The sequence below is a fragment of the Vombatus ursinus genome, unplaced genomic scaffold, assembly GCF_900497805.2.
Source record: "Vombatus ursinus unplaced genomic scaffold, bare-nosed wombat genome assembly UNPS02000582.1, whole genome shotgun sequence".
In the NCBI taxonomy this organism is placed as follows: Eukaryota; Metazoa; Chordata; class Mammalia; order Diprotodontia; family Vombatidae; genus Vombatus; species Vombatus ursinus.
In genome coordinates, this window is record NW_020940360.1 from 34,643,514 (window position 1) to 34,661,463 (window position 17,950).

The 17,950-nt window shown below is 38.7% G+C and overlaps 1 protein-coding gene across 1 annotated transcript in view; it reads right to left on the reverse strand.

The window, feature by feature from the left end:
* The window catches only part of PDSS2 (decaprenyl diphosphate synthase subunit 2), a 277,537-nt gene that overhangs the window by 40,994 nt on the left and 218,593 nt on the right, over window positions 1–17,950 (reverse strand). The window lies entirely within an intron of this gene.

Below are 17,950 nucleotides of genomic sequence, written 5' to 3' on the forward strand. Positions count from 1 at the left end.
CCTCACTCCGATTAAGATTTTGATTCTGTATAGACATTTACCCCATGGGGCTATTAAAAAGTGTCATGAATCATAAAACCACAGATCCCAAAAACAATTTGCAGCTTTTGCTAAGAAAACAGTGAAAAACATTAGTAAATTTTGAAACATAAATTGCTAATTTTATCATAACTTAGGGAAAAGTATGAATGAAAGAATATAATTAATCTAAATACTTCTCAAGATTTTAGGAGCATAAAAAACTGGTGCCAGCTGTTATCTACTCACTTGAAAATGGAGTATCTGATACGAAAATTGTTTTCATCGCAAGTTTTTACAACTGATGGCAGAGAGTAAACTGGAATACTGATTCAAATGAACACAGGTAACCCTGAAAAGTGACATAATTTCTTCTATTAAATTAACTTGGACATTTTAGGGGTCTTCTATTCTTGTCAGTGTGGGTACTCCCTCTACTACTACAGATTTTGAGAGTTCTTGTAACTGAAAAATTCACCACCTCCTGGCCAATCTAGTGATGATTTTCTCTAAACTTAGCAAGGGCCAGTCCTCACATGAGAGTCCTTCTATACATTTTCCATCTTGAGAAGACTTGACATTCCACTGGCATTACCGTTAAGAACCCAGAGTTTCTCCTATAGCAAGATGAGGTATGAGAAGAGAACTCTGGCAGAAGTTACCCTACCTTCTAACATATATTCTTTTTTTTAATTAATTTATTTTGATTTATCAATAATCACTTCCATATGCTTTTGAGTTTAAAATTTTTCTCCCCTCCTCCCCACCACTCTCCCCAAGATGGTACACAATCTGATATAGGCTATACATTTACATTCCTATCAAACATATTTGCACATTAGTGATGTTGTAAGTAAAAATTAAAACCAATAGGAGGAACCATCAGAAACAGGAAACAAAACTCAACAGAAGAGAAAAGAAAATAGCAATTCAACTTCCATAGTTCTTTCTTTGGATGTGGATAGTATTTTCTATCACAAGGCCTCTGGAGATGTCTTAGATCCCTGTATTGCTGGGAAGGGTTAAGTTTATCAATATTAGTCATCACACAATGTGGCTGTTATTGTGTACAACGTTCTCTGGGTTCTGCTCACTTCACTCAGCATCAGACCATACAAGTCTTTCCAGGTTTTTCTGAAGTCAGCCTGCTCATCATTTCTTATGGCACAATATTATTGCATTATATTCATATACCACAACTTGCTCAGCCATTCTCCAACTGATGGGCATCCTCTCAATTTCCAATTCTTTGCCACCACAAAAAGAGCTGCTATGAATATTTTTGTACATGTAGGTCCCTTTCCCATTTGTGTGATCTCTTTGGGATATAGCCCTAGAAGTGCTATTGCTGGATCAAAGGGTATGCACATTTTGATAGCCCTTGGGGCATAGTTCCAAATTGCTCTCCAAAATGGTTGGATCATTTCACAACTTCACCAGCAATGTATCAGTGTTCCAATTTTCCCACATCTTCTCCAGCATTTATCATTTTCCTGTTTTGTCATGTTGGTCAATCTGATAGGCGTGATGTGGTACCTCAGAATTGTCTAACATATATTCTTATAAAAGAGGTAACTTCTTTTCCTTTTTTTGCTGGGCAAGTGGAAAAGGATATAGTTTAGTTGATTTTTGCATGTTTTTTAAAGATAGAACTCACATGCCTCTAAATACATTTGTGGGTTAGAAACTCACTGTTTTTCTACTTTAAAGAATGATTTGGGGCAGTGAGGTGGCGTAGTGGACAGAGCACCAGGCCTGGAGTCAGGAGGACCTGAGTTCAAATGTGGTCTCAGACACATGACACTTACTAGCTGTGTAACCCTGGGCAAGTCACTTAATCCTGATTGCCTCACCAAAAAAAAAAAAAAAAAAAAAAAGAATGAAACCATAATGAAAATAATAGCATTAATTTTGGATACAGCACTGGCCCTGGAGTCAGGAGGACCCAAGTTCAAATCTGGCCTCAGACCAAACACTTGACACTTACTAGCTGTGTGACCCTGGGCAAGTCACTTAACCCCAACTGCTTCATCAAGAAGAAAAAAAAAGCAAGAAGAATGATTTATTTTCTATATCCTAATAACATACTATATATAAATGGAGTAAGAACTATATAAACAGAGAACAGAGAGTGAAGATAATAGCTAAACTATTTCCATTTAAGAGTTCTTGAAATAGCAGGTTTAGATTTTTTTTTTTCAGTCATGGCATTCAGATAGTTCAACGATTCTTAATTTTTTCCTCTTCTATCTGTTTTCTAGGTCAGTTGTTTTTGCTATGAAATACTTTACATTTTCCTCTTTTTTAAAAGCCTTTTCACTTTGTTTTTTTAATATTTCTTGACGTCTCATGGAATCATTGGCTTCTATTTGATCCATTCTAATTTTAAGGGAGTTTGTTGCTTGGACAAAATTTTATATCTCTTGTAAGAAGATGTTAAATTTCCTTTCCAATTCTTTTTTCTATAGCTCTAATTTCTTTTCTAAGTTTTTTCCTCATTGCAATTATACAAACATTTAAAACTCTTTTTTCAAACCTTTGCTTCATCTCTCCCAGGAATTCTATTTGAGTTTGTGTGCAAGCTGTGTTTTTCACTAAGGTGTTGGCTGCTTGTAGACGTTTTAGAGTCATTCTCTTCTTTTGCATCTGTGTCTTCAGCATCACTGCCACTACAATAGCTTATTATGTTGGAGTTCTTCCTTTGTTTGCCCATTCTTCTGGCCGACGTCTCGATTTCGGACTTGCAGCTAGGGCTGGCCTCTGCCACATCTCTGGTAGGAAAGTCTGTTGCTGCTTTCTTGGGCTACTGAGTGTTCTGTTATTCCAGATCTGAGGGACAGCCTGGGGACTTGTAAGTTTTCAGTGCTTCTTAAATGGTCTGATCAAGGGCAAAGTTTGATCTGAACTCTGCAAATTCCTGACACGAGTTTGGGTCTGCTGCTGGACTCTACCCTTATGATCCAGCTAGAAAGTTCTGTTGGTTCAGTGGCAGAACTGGAGACTGACTCCTCTTTGGTTTGGGACTCCTGTTTTCATTATTTCTCTAAAACCTGGGCTAGATGTTGGAACTAAGATCCCATTCTGCTCCTGGATTCTGAGCCACACCATTACTGTCACTTGCTTTTGAACTTTTCTTTTTTCTAGGCATGCCTCCTAGTGCCTACCTACCTGCAAACTGTACCACTCCCCTGCACAGGAGGTGCCCTGGTGCTCAGTCTCTCCCTGGGTGCTGGAGTGTTTCAAGGGGTGCAGTATGCTCTTGGCCCAATCCTGTCCCCAGTACCTACAGACCTCTCTGTCTCCCTTCGCTGAGTGGGGCTGGACAAATAACTCACTGTGACTTTTTTTGCCTTTCTCCATCAGGACTTAGTCTGATGCGTTTTCTGGACGTGTTTGGAGGAGAGTTCACTATACTGATTCCTACCACTCTGCCATCTAGGCTCTACCTCTGCTTAGCTTTTAAAGCTCTTTACAACTGATATGTCCCTAATCGCTATCTTTCTAGCCACAATGAACATTGCTGTCCCTCCTGTACTCCAGAATTCAGAAAAATGGGCTTTCTCTCTGACCCTCACATGCAACACTTCATCTTCCATCTCTCTGTTTATGCAATGACCATCTCTTCATTCCTGAACTTCACCTCCTCCTCACTTCTGCCTTATCGAGTCCTTTTCTCCTTTAAGACATGGCTTGACCACTATCTTTTGTTTCAAGTCTTTCCTGATCTCCCTATCTCCTAGTGTCCTTCACATACCACCTTTCATTTAACTACTTTGTACAGATTTGTACTTATTTATATAGATTTGTGTTATATGTGTTTATATGTACTTGTCTTCCTCATTAAAATGTAAAGTCTTTTTGGGTAGGGATTATCATATTCTTTGTATTTGTATTCCCAGTGCCTAGTTGAATGTCTCATACATAGTAAGTGCTTAATACTTATTGATTATTATTATTAATTTTATCCCTTGAATATGAGAAAGCAGTGTGATAAAGTAGACACCTGGCTTTCCATCTGCCTCTGCCCTTATTAACTTGTGATCTTGGGAAAGTTGCTTCACCTGGGAAGACGTGAGTGAACTAATTTGGAATTAAGTGAGTAGAACCAGGAGACTAATTATGCTGTAATTATTGTAAAATATTACAAAAATGAAAATTCTAAGATTTAAAAATTCTGATCAATGTAATGGTCCACTAGGAGTCCAGACTAATAATGAAGAATGCTGCCTACCTCACAACACAAAGGTGATGGATTAATATGCAGAATAAGACATACATTTTTGGACCTTGTCAATGTGTGAATTTGTTTTGCTCTCTGCTTATTTGTTACTATGGTTTTGTACTTTTTTTTCCCACTGGGTGGGGGAAATGGGTGGGAGAAAAAAAATAAGTGCTTAATAACTGAAACTTTTTTTTTTTAAGAAAAGGAAGCTATTTTTTTGCGGGGCCTCAGTTGCCTCACTTGTAAAATTAAGGGATTGATTTATATGCTCTCTAAAGTCTGTTTAAGCTCTAGAATTCTATGCGGACCAGGGTTATTTTCATGACCAAAGAAGAATAACTAAATAAGCTCTCTAAGCTTTAAAGAGGATGAAATGCTCTATTTTTTTTTCTTCTCATGACATCTGCCAGACATCGTGCATTTTTAGAAAAAGAAGATATTATTAAAAATAACTTTCTCACTGGGGCTCAAAATAGGGCGATATCAAATAAATGCAAAACAGGAGGGCATTTAAACAGACAGCAGTCTTAAGCTGGTTCATGCTACACTGTGCATCTATAGAAGCAACTTTAAATTTCACTCCTCATAAAGACTCCCTGGAGGCTTCATTACGAGGGTCTTTTAAAGGGGCCCAGTCATCTTTTGGGCCCTTGTTGGAATGCTTCTTGCCGACCGAGGTCATGGGAAACACAAGTAATTTTTTATCAATCTGTAGCGGTTCACAGAGAATGTGTGGTTGGAACCCTGCATTATCTTGAAAAATGTGAAAGTCGACAAGATAGCGTACTAGTGTTCATAACTCTGCAGACTGCTCTCAAATAGCTGCAGTCAGCACTGTAAAATAATATTCTGTACAAATAGAGAAAAAAGCTGGTGCTTTTGCTGAGAGGATGTATAAAGGGATTAATTCCAAAGGTTTATATACCTAGTCTCTATAGACCAAAAGGAGATCCCATTTGGTAAGTAATGGACATACAATGTGGTCTTTTACCTTAAAAAACAAATGCTTTTTTATGTCTGGTAACAAAGAAGAATTGGGTAACATAAATGAACTGTCTCCAATTTCCAACTGTTGTTATCTAGACTGGTGAAGGCTTGTTCTAAAAGCAGGAAAGCAATATTCCATAATATAGAGTGAGCTGAGAAATTGATCATCTGTAGCTATGTTAACCTTCTAGCTAATCTGACAGCCAGATTCCTGAATAAAAGTGACATATATACATATATATGTGTATATATATTTTTTGCCTCAAGATCTTCATTTCAGAGCCTTCTCATGTAATAACTTTTCCTAAGAGTTTTCTTCCTACACATTGGCAAAATTTTCTTTTAGGTAAAATAAGTCTCAGCTATAATGAACAATCTGTGCATCAGCAATGGTGTTGAAAGATTTTTTTTTTTAAAGGAAGAATTTTGGTACTTTAAGAGATTGCACGGAGGTGTCTAAAAGGGAAGGAAGTGCCAAATACATCCAGGAAAGGCTTTCCTGTAGAACTCCTATATGGGGTAAAATTCTTAGGTCAAAGTCCTATTAAAAGGCAATGCTAAGCCTGGTAGGACTAAAATTAGAGCAGCCAGCTGTGTTTTGGTTTGGAGGCTTATGTCATTACCCACTGCTGATGTGATCGGGTATCTAGTACAGAGATTACCAGAATATACAGGAATGCTCCTCTGCTGGAGGGCTTTAAGCCTCCTCTTCCACTTCGGACAACCAATAAGGGCCCAGGGAAGGCCCGGGTCAAACAGCACAATGCTGGAACAGGCCTGTTCTACGATAATGCTGATTAAATGATTTTAACATATCCTTCCCCAAGGGAAGCTAATCAATTTTTTGAAATTGTGAAATTGGCTCATTGTCTTATGGTTAACTTTGCAGTAATCACTTTTCCTTAGCCTCAGTTAAGGAGGAGGACCCAGGGCCGGTGGAAGAGATTTCTGAGCCAAAGAGTAATAGGGCCTTCTGGTCTATACATAGCAAGCCTCTTTTTAACCAAAACTTTTCTTTGACATTTTTGAGCCCATCTTTCCTGCTACCTATAGTCCTGGAATCTAGAGGATGAAAGTAAAACAAAGACAAAGCTTTAGCAAGGACAGAATCTACCCAGATCTCCAAAAAACTCAGAACAGGCGGCCAGACTGGTAGCAGAATCAAGCCAAAAAGCTTGCTGAAGGAGCACAGGTGTTTAAGAAATAAAGCTTGACTGTGGAAGGAGAGGGTGGGAGGATGACTCAGGGCCACATTTATAATTTTTATCTTGAGGAAACCCCAGAGGTTAGGTGACTTACCCAAGATCACAGAGGTAGCTAGTGACAGAGTGGAGACTCAAACTCAGGATACCATCCTTCCAGTCATCCAGGCTCACAAAATAGGTATCATCCTCATCTCCTCACTCTCTCTCACCCCCAAGCCTCATATCCAATCCATTGTCAAGACTCATAAATTTTACCTCATATCTGGACTACTGCAATAGCCTGGGGGTTGTACTGCCTGCCTGTCACAAGTCTCTTTCCACTCTGGCTCATCCTTCACTCCATTGTCAAAGTGATCTTCTTCTTCTTTTTTTTTTTAAATCTAATTTTTTTTTTTTGGCTAGGTAATGGGGTTAAGTGACTTGCCCAGGGTCACACAGCTAGTAAGTGTTATGTGTCTGAGGCCGCATTTGAACTCAGGTCCTCCTGAATCCAGGGCTGGTGCTCTATCCACTGCACCACCTAGCTCCCAAAGCAAGGCTTCCTAAGCTTTTTCCACTGGCACCCCCTTTTGCATTTTGGCAGCATTGGCTGGTGTTGCACGGCCTGAAGGCATGTGCGGTGCAAAGTGCACATGCTGTGTGTTCAGAACCAACGCTGCAGTGAAGTTGAGCAATGCAACACAAGTGAGTGCTGCCAAAAACATCTTGAACTCATTACGCATTTGATTTTTAATTAACTTTTGGTCATTGCACATTCAGAAAACTTTTACTGTTGCCAAGTTTTGCAACCCAGAGTTTCAGAAGCGCTGTCTTACAGCATGGATTTGACCATGCCATTATCCTGCTAAACAGATTCCAGTGGTTCCTTACCACCCCTAAATATAAAATCCTGTGTGTCTGGTGTTCAAACCTCTTTATAACCTCCCCTCTTCCCCTTTTCCAGTCTTCTTACATCTTACACTCCACCCCATAATCTTCAACCCAGTAACACTGGCTTCCTTGCTGTTCCTCAAAAGAGACACTCCGTCTCTAGAATTCAGGCCTTTTCACTGGTGGTCCCCCATGTCTACAATGCGCGCTCTCTCTCTCTCCTCATCTCTGCCTCCTGGCTTCCCTTCCCTTCTTTTCAAGTCCCAGCTAAAATCCCATTTTCTCAAGAAGGCCTTTCCAGATCCCTCTTAATTCTATCTTCCCTCTGTTTATTATCTTCAATTTGTCCTGTATACAGTTTGCGTGTACGTAGTTGTTTGCATATTGTCTCCCCCATTAGACTGTGGCTCCATGAAGAAGATATGTATCATAGTAGCAAATTATTCTGCCAAAAAAATAAAAGGTGGGCTATTTTCAAAGAGACTGATGTGGCTGTACAGGGAACTCTCAGATGAACTAAAATTTTTTTGTAAAGATATAACAAAGAAGAGAGGCAGTGTGGTGTAACTGATAGAGCGCTGGACTTGGAATCAGGAAGACCAGAGTTCAAATAGCACCTCAGACAACTAGCTTTATGACTCTGGGTAAATTATTTAACCTCTTTGGGCGTCAGTTTCCTCATCAATCAAATGATGGCATTGGACATGATGACCTCTCATGTCTCTTCTAGATCTTAATCTATTATTCTGTGATTCTATAAGCAAAGGCTTTTAGCTGAGGTCGAATGGTTGAAAAGTTGAAATGGTGATAGAAGAGCACTGAAAAAGCTAAACCCTGCTCTGGCCCTGGAGTCAGGAGGACCTGAGTTCAAATCTGGCCTCAGACATGTAACACTCACTAGCTCTGTGACCCTGGGCAAAGTCACTTAACCCCAATTGCCTCACCAAAAAAAGCAAAAAGAAGAAAAGAAAAAGAAAAAGCCAAACCCCAGAGAAACGGTAAACAGAAAGAGCTGGGTACTCTCTCTTTTTTGGGCTGATGCACAGTGAAATGCACTATGTACAAAGTAACAGCAATATTGTAAGATGATCAGCTGTGAATGACTTAGCTGTTCTCAGTAATACAATGATCCAATAATCCTCGGAAGGACTTAGGATGAAAAATGCTATTTATCCCCAGAGAAAGAAGTGATGGTGTCTGAATACAGATGGAAGCATACTTATTTTTACTTTCTTTATTTTTCTTGAGTGTTTTTTTTGGTCTATGTTTTCTTTCACAACATGACTACTATGGATACGTTTTACATGACTACATATGTATAACCTACATCAAACTGCTTGCCTCTTCAATGAGGGGTAGTGGGGAGGGAGAGAATTTGGATCTCAAAGTTTTAAAGGTGAACGCTGAAAATTGTTTTTACATGTAAGTGGGGAAAGATAAAAAATAAAATGCTTATAAAAAAGATAAAGCTATATTTCAAGGAGGCAAAATAAAATATAAAGAAAGGACAGGATTGCTGTCTGGAGTGGCTGGGATGATTAACCGATTAATAAGCATTTGTTAAGTGCCTACCATGTGCTATCCTCAAGGAGCTTAAATTCTATGAGGGAAACTAGGGATAGTCAATTTTCAACATTCAGAATTTCAAGCACATGTATGATTTTATTAGTAACCTCCTTTTCACATTGCATTGGCAGCCGTGCATATTTGTGGCTATGAGCACCTAGACTAAAAAAGCGATGCATACTAGCTTGTGGAGTGGCTGATATCCTAATGATGCATAAAGCAGATGTTGCTGATGGGTTACTTCATGCTGGTGTATCCTTCACACTCTCCAATGCCATCCACCAGCCATGAAGGACAGAGTGTCAGAGGTGATGTCAAGACCTTGTCAGTCTTGGTATCTCCCGACAGCAGTGACTAAAGTCCCAGGAACCTCTCCGTTGGTTTTCAGATGGTGGTCAAGTTAGAGAGGTTTATAGTTGTTAGTATATAGTTCAATGCCAGAGCAGAAGGTGAGATTCAGGTTAAAAAAAAAATTTTTTTTTTTTTTTTGCTTTTTGGTGAGGTGATTGGGGTTAAGTGACATGCCCAAGGTCACACAGCTAGAAAGTGTTAAGTGTCTGAAGCCACATTTGAACTCAGGTCCTCCTGACTCCAAGGCTGGAGCTCTATCCACTGCGCCACCTAGCTGCCCCCAATGTTTTTTTTAAGCATTTAATCTGCTATACAGTATTTATGGTACTGTAGATTTCATGTGTTATGAAAAGTAAACACGGTATTGTCTGAAATAAATTTTTTTTTTAATGAGATGATAGCACAAAAGATCACAGAATTCTAGCGAATTATTTTTGAGAAAAAATGTTATGCAAGTTACCAGTCTTATTTTGTGTACTGCATTTTAAGGGTTATTTCATAGTTACTGTGTTAGGAAAAGTGCTTATTATCAGAATTAATGTTTTGTCATAAAGAACTATATGCATAAAAGTGTATTTTCAGCAGTCGCCAGTGAAAGATCACAGTTTTTGATGGTCACAGGAACCTAACCCCTTATTTCCCATAGGTTTAATGTATCCACATTCGTGTTTTTGACTTCTGTACCGTTTTCTAGGAATGTCTCCCCTGTGAAAGTCAAAAATAAGATTGCCTATATATGCAAAAATGAGGTGGTCTGAGGCACCTTCTAGCTGTGTGATTCTGGGCAAGTCACAACCTCTCTCAGCCTCAGTTTTCTTATCTGTAAAATGGGGATAATGATAATAATACTATCTCCAGGGTTGTTGTGAAGATAAAATGAGGGAATTTTTGGGAGAAGATCTAGTAGTTGGAGGGATCAAAAAGGGCCTCATGTAGCAGATAGCCCTTGAGCTGAGCTTTGAAGGATGCAGGGATTCTAAGAGTCAGAGGTAAAGGAGGAGGATATTCCAGGCTTGGGCAGAAAACCTGGGCAAAGGCATGGAGATGAGAGGCAGGAAGCCTTGTTTGCGGGACAGCAAGTAAGCCAATTTGGCTGAAGAATACATAAAGGGGAGTAATATTTTAATAAGTCTTGAATTTTTTTGTAAAATGCTTTAAATGTCAGGGATGTTGGTATTTTATCTTACAGACATCAGAAAGCTTCTGAGTCTTCTCAAGCAGGGGCATGCTACAGGACCGCAAACTGCAAACTTAAGCAATTGATAAACTATCCAAAAAATGACTTTTTTCAAGAACTTATGTTTGGTATCATTACACTTTCAATAAAGAGTTCAATTATTTTGCAGGGTGTATGTGTGTGTGTGTGTGTGTGTGTGTGTGTGTGTGTGTGTGTAGGTAATGCTCTTCAAGTTAGAATAAGTAAGACTGAAATGATAGCAAAAACGACAACAGGACAAAACAACTCTATTTCCAATTTTTCCTTTTCTTTTCTTTTTTAAAACCGGAAAGAATGATATACAAACTGCATGGCAGGGATTCGAAACCAAGGATAAAGTGAGGAGATCATTAAGAGAGCACCTACCTACCCTTGATGAATTCAAGTCACTTGATATGCATTAAATCCAACTCAAGGTAACTTCAGTTGTCATCACTGAATGGCTGGCAGTGACCTCTGAGGAACTATGGAGAATGGAAGAGGTGATAATGGACTAGAGATGAGCAAGTTTGCCAGTTTTCAGAAAAGGGAAGAGGGTGGATGCTTCACATTATGGAAGTGGAAATGTGAAGACAATTCCTGTCAAAATTCTAGTGCTCATTATTAAAGAGATGGTTCATGAACACTTAGGAAAGTAAGCAGCATTTACCAAGAACCAGCATTGGATCATGAAGAACAAGTCATATGTACTTGATGGTAGACTACCCTGATACCCCATACAATCCAAATGTCCACTTCTGAAAGGGCTGTGCGATACACGTAACAGCCTCCTAACTGGTCTTCCTAACTCAAGATTCTCCCTTCTCCAATCCATTCTCCACACAACTGTCAAAGTGATATTCCTTTTTTTTTCTTCTATAGAATTCTTTATTTCTTTTATTTTTTTTAAAGGGTATTTAATTTAGTATTTTATTTTCTCCCAGTTACATGTAAAAACATTTTTTAACATTTGTTTTTTTAAAACTTTGAGTTCCCAAATTGTCTCTCTTCCTCCCTCCCCACCCCGCCTCATTGAAAAGGCAAGCAATTCAATATAGGTTATACATGTGTAGTGATGCAAAACATATCCGTAATAGTCATGTTGTGAAAGAAAACATAAACCAAAAAAAATTCAAGAAAAATAAAGAAAGTAAAAAAAAAAAAAAAGAATGCTTCAATCTGTATTCAGACACCATCAGTTCTTTCTCCGGGGATGGATAGCATTTTTCATTGTAAGTCCTTCGAAGCTGTCTTGGATTGTTACATTGCTGAGAATAGCTAAGTCATTCATAGCTGATCATCTTACAATGCTGCTGTTACAAAGTGATATTCCTTAAGCAAAGGTTTGACCATGTCACTTTTCTGTAATCAATAAACACCAATGGCTCCCCATTACTTCTAGGACCAGTTACAAATTCCTTGGGTTGGTATTTAAAGTCCCTCACAATTTGCCTCCAACCTATATTTTTAGGCTTATTATATATTATTCTGCTTTATCCATTACTCTATAGTGCAGCCAAACTAGGATTCTTGCTATTTTTAAACAAGATGTTCCATCTCCTATTTCTGTGCCTGGAATGCATTCCTTCCTTACCTCTTCCTGTCAGAATCCCCAGTTTCCTTCAAAACTGCTACCTCCTACACGAGACTTTTCCTGCTCCCCCTTGCTGTGCCTACACTAATTGCATACATGTTGTTTTCTTTGATAGAAGCAAGCTTGAGGGCGGCTACCATTTCTTTTCTGTCTGTATCTCCAACACCTAGCACAATGCCGGGGTTCAGTCGGTACTTAAAAAAATGTTTATTGATTGATTCTTGACTTTTCAGTCTTCCTCACACCCCATGTACAATTAGTGATGTCTTATTGATTCTACCTCCACATCAACCTTCAAATAAATCCCCTTCTCTCCAGGCACACCACAACCACCTTCGTCATCTGTCACCTGTGCTATGTACTCGTCTAATTCATTCACCTGCCTCAAACCTCTAAGCCATAATCCAGAAGGCTGCCAAACTGATATCTCTAAAGTACAGGACCGGTCATAACTCACCTGTTCATCAACTTTCAGTGACTTCTTATTATTTCCAGGGAAAAAAATTATAAATTTGTGTTTTGGCATTTAATCCCTTCTCTGCCTGCAGCCAACCTGTTCAGGCTTCCCCTTTCAGGCAAGCTTCAGTTTGGCTATACTGGCCTACTGGTTCCCTGTGTACACCATTCGATCACCTGCCTCCTCATCTTGTCATAGAATGCTGACCCTATGCCTGGAATGCCCTCCCCTCCTCACCTCTGACTTTGGTCTCCCTAGTTCTCTTCAAGGGTCAGTTTAACTGTTACTACCTACAACAGGCCTTCCTTGAGTCTACTGTTAGTACCCTTCCTCCAAATTAATTTGTATTTATTTTGCATACATTTTTCTGTGTACATGTTGCATCCCTCCAATAGAATATAAGCTTCTTGAGGGTAGGGACTATTTCAATTTTGTCTCTGTATCTCCAGTGCCCAGCAGAGGCCCTGTTACATAGTAGGTGCTTAATAAATGCTTGCTGAATTGAATTGAATTCAATCCTGCAATGGTCAGGTCATACGTTAAATTTGAGCAGCCCCAGTTTAGTGAAGATATGAGCAAACCAGGGGAGTCAACAAGCATTTATTGAGTTGGATTATAAGGAAAGCTGAGCGCTGCAGAATTAATGCTTTCAAAGTGTGGTGTGGGAGAAGACTTTTGAGAGTCCCCTGGACAGTAAGGAGATCAAATCAGTCAATACTTAAAGAAATTAATTCAGGTTATTCACCGGAAGGTTACACATGAAGCTGAAGCTTAAATACTTTGCCACATAATGAGAAGACATGACTCACTGGAAAAGACCCTGATGTTGGGAAAGACTGAAGGCAAAAGGAAAAGGGGATGGCAGAGGATGAGATGAATAGACAGTGTCATAGAAACAATGAACATGAACTTGGACAGACTTTGAGAGACAGTGGAGGACAGAAGGGCCTGATGTGCTATGGTCCATGGGAGTACAAAGAATCAGACACAAAGTGAACACCAGTAATGTCCCATGCATTGTGCTAACTGTTGGGAATACAAGAAAGGCAAAAACAGTTCCTGCCCTACAGGAGCTCACAATCTAATGGGGGAGACAACTTGGAAACAATTATTTACAATTAAGATACAGAGTATGAATAGAAGGTAACCTCAGGGAAGGCCCAGCATTAAGGGAGACTAGGAAAGGCTTGTTGCCAAAAGCAAGACTTTAGTTGAGGCTTGAAGGAAAAGCCAGGGAATCCTGGAGAAGGAGACAAGAATTCCAGGTATGGAGGACAGCTAAATAAGGTGCATAGGACAGTGAAAAGTCTTGAAACCATGTCATAAGAAGATTAGCTGAAGGTCCTAGGGACATATTAAACCATGGTTACATGGTTTTAAGAGTATCCTGAAATGTTTCAAGGGCTATAATGTACAAAAGGGATTAGATTGTTTTCCTTAGTGCCAGAGAGCTGAACTATGAGCAATAGGAAAAAATCATAAGAAGAATTGTATTACTGTAACAATGACACCAAACCAAACCTCCCTAACAATTAGTACTATTTGGAGTTGTATTCTGTAAAAGACATTCATGCTTCAGGGATGGGTTGGACGAGATGACTACTGAGGCACTTTCTTGTTCAACAAGTCCATGATTCAAGTGCTTACACTATTGATATTCATTGTAATTTGGAGAGGAAGGGAGTTATCATCGGAAGCATATAGCATTAGAACAGTAATCAGAATGGAGAATAATGTATATAAAGACTTGAAACGGTGACTTCTACGTGTATGTTTCAAAAAAAAAAAAAAAAAAATTGGAATTGTTATTTTCTTGTGCATTCATATTGCCCTCAAACACTTAACTTACAAGCACAATCAAGAATAGTTTATTACAGATTTTTGAATGAGAAACAAGAGTGGAATGTCTGGTAACAAGTAAGTTGTATATAAGAATGTGTAAGAGGTAACAGACTTAGTAAATTTATGATTAGTTATAATGGTATCAGAATGTCACCAACCCATATGACATTTCAGTACTTTTAGGAATAGCTAAGACAACATAATCACAATTTTTTTTTATTTCTGCAGTGGCTTACAATGGAATCAGATAACTAGAGAGATCATTAAAAATCCAAGATGGGGACCTGAAGTAAATAGCACCTGTACTCCCTGAGACAGAAGAGTCCTGAAATTCTCTGAAGATGCCCACTTTCTTTTACTGGGAGTCAAAAAGATAAGTAGCTAATGACTTCACCTCCCAAAGGGTGAATTACTCATTCTCTACCTGTATTGCCACAAATATATCTAAATCGATATCTATATCTATCTATCTATCTATCTATCTATCTATCTATCTATCTATCTATCTATCTATCTATCTATATATACACATATCTCCCCAATGGCTGCAGGCTGTCATTTAAAATTAAGTTATGATAGTCCTATACTCACTACTATCACAGAAAGAACAGTGTTAATAGGAAACAAATACATATGAACAACTTCAAGGCCACCCTGATATCTGACCACTTCCTAATGTCCACTTCTCAAAGTGCTATGTAAAACAGGGTAGCTATAGTCTTATGTTTGTTGTTGTTGTTGTTCTGAGGTAGTGTAGGAGGTAAAGGTGGAAAGCAGACATGCTCAATACTAAAAGTACCAGGGGATAAAAATTTCTCTCTGGTTTCTCAGATGACATAGTGGGACACCATGAACACATGCTTTTTTTCCTTACCAATATAATTAGACACTAATCTTTCTCTTGCTGTGGTGTGAACCCTAATGGGTAATGGAAAAAGACATCTGGATCAAGAATGGGGAGATCCAAGAACAAATTTCGGCAGGTAGTAACCAAAAATGTTGCACTGGCTAAAATCTACATAAGCAAGGCAGATATTCTTTTGCTAAGGTTTTCTATTCTTTCTTTTACAACAATCAACCAGCACGAATTTGTTTATTAAGTCAATCAATCCACAAGCATGTAGTAACAGTTCACTATGTGGCAAGGCACCATGCTAAGCATTAAAGATACAAATGCAAAAACATAGCCCCTATCCTCAAGAAACTCACAATAAAATGGTGGAGGCAAAATGCGAATAATTACATACAAAGAAGATTTATAAAGAGTATATGTATTGTAATCCCAGAGAGAAGGCACTAGATAGGAACCTGAGGGGTGGGCATGAAATGTCTCTTGCAGAAGATGGGGTTTGATTTGAGTCATGAGGGAAGCCAGGAGGTGGAGGAGAGGAGAGAGGGCATTCCCAGCATGGAGGACAATAAATACTTGTAGTAAGAAGGAGTGTTGAGTGTGAGAAACAAGTAGGCTAGGGTAGTTGGACTGTAGAATGTGTAGAATAGAGGAAAATATAAGAAGCCTTAAAAGACAGAAGAGATCAGATTGTGAAGGGCTTTAAATGCCAAACAGAGTATTTAACATTTGGTATCGGAGGCAATATGGAGCTACTGGGACTTGCTGAACAAGGGGTGATATGTCAGACTTTAGTTAAATCACTTTGGTAGCAGAAAGGAGGATGGACTGAAGTGGGGAGAAACTTGAGGCAAGGAGTTCACTGAAAAGGTTATTGTAATAGCCAAGGTGAGATTTCCATAAAACCTGTACTAGAGTAGTGACTATGTGACTGGAGAAAAAGGGAAATACTAGGGTGATGATGTAGATGAGAAAAGACAAGGGTTGGCAACAGACTGGATACGGTGGGGTGAACCTGGGTGAGGAGTCGAGGGCAACACTAAAGTTGCAAGATTGGCTGACTCCAGGGTGTTGCCCCAGAGACTAAGAGGAAAGTTGGGAAGAGGAAGGATTCGGGGGAAAAGATAATGAGATATGCTTAGGGCATATTAAATTTGAGATGCCTACAGGATATCCAGTTTGAGATGTGCAAAAGGCAGCTGGTGATAGAGGAGTTGTGCTCAGGAGACAGATGATGACGAGATATAGAGATCTGGAAATCAATTTCATAGAGATGATAATTGAACCTATGGGAGATGATGAATTCATGAAGTGAGATAGTACTGAGGGAAGAATATGCCAGGTATCTGAGATACAAATACAAAAAAGAAACAAAAAAATCTGTACTCTCAAGGACAAAGGGTGTCCCTATTACTAACCCTATATATATGTGTGTGTGTATATATTTACTTTGGCATTTTGATGGATCTGTAATTTCATCTGTGTGGATGCTTCCTACCTCAATGAAGATCATATTATCTCACGCAATGGGATTCTTGCCCGTGTTTTCCTACAGACGATCTACCCAATGCAGCAGAGGCCTCCTTCTTGTTCTTTTAGTATCACTTTTTAGTATCACTAAATAGTACACTTTTTTAGTATCACTTTTTAGTATCACTAAATAGTACATTTAGTACAAATATACCATATCTAGGCTACTTATCTACTTAGTCTCATTTTGATTATATAATTCTATGCCAGTTATACATTTCCTTGATACTGAGTCAGTATGGTATAGTGGAAAGAACATCTGAATGTGGATAGCATTTTCCATCACGAGCCCTCTGGAGATGTCTTAGATCCTTGTATGGCTAGAAAGGGTTAAGTTTATCAATATTAGTCATTGCACAATGTGGCTGTTATTGTGTACAATGTTCTCTTCGTTCTGCTCACTTCACTCAGCATCAGACCATACAAGTCTTTCCAGGTTTTTCTGAAGTTTGCTTGCTCATCTTTTCTTACAGCACAATAGTATTCCATTACATTCATATACCACAACTTGCTCAGCCATTTCCCAACTGATGGGCATCCTCTCAATTTCCAATTCTTTGCCACCATAAAAAGAGCTGCTATGGATATTTTTGTATATGTGGGTCCTTTTCCCATTTGTATGATCTCTTTGGGATATAGCCCTAGAAGTGCTATTGCTGAATCAAAGGGTATGCACATTTTGATAGCTCTTTGGGCATAGTTCCAAATTGCTCTCCAAAATGGCTGGATCATTTAACAACTCCACCAACAATGTATTAGTGTTCCAATTTTCCCACATCTTCTCCAACATTTATCATTTACTTGTTTTGTCATCTTGGTTAATCTGATAGGTGTGATGTGGTACCTCAGAGTTGTTTTGATTTGTATTTCTCTAATCAATAGTGATTTAGAGCATTTTTTCATATGACTATAGATGGCTTTAATTTCTTCATCTGAGAACTGCCTGTTCATATTCTTTGACCATTTATCAATTGGGGAATGACTTGTATTCTTATAAGTTTGACTTAATTCTCTATATATTTTAGAAATGAGGCCCTTATCAGAGACACTGGTTGTAAATTTTTTCCCCCAATTTTCTACCTTCCTTCTAATTTTAGTTGCATAGGCTTTATTTGTGCAAAAACTTTTCAATTTAATATAATCAAAGTTATCCATTTTGCTTTTTGTAATGTTCTCTATCTCCTGTTTGGTCATGAATTCTTCTGTTCTTCATAGATCTGATAGGTAAACTATTCCTTGCTCTCCCAGTTTGCTTATAGTATC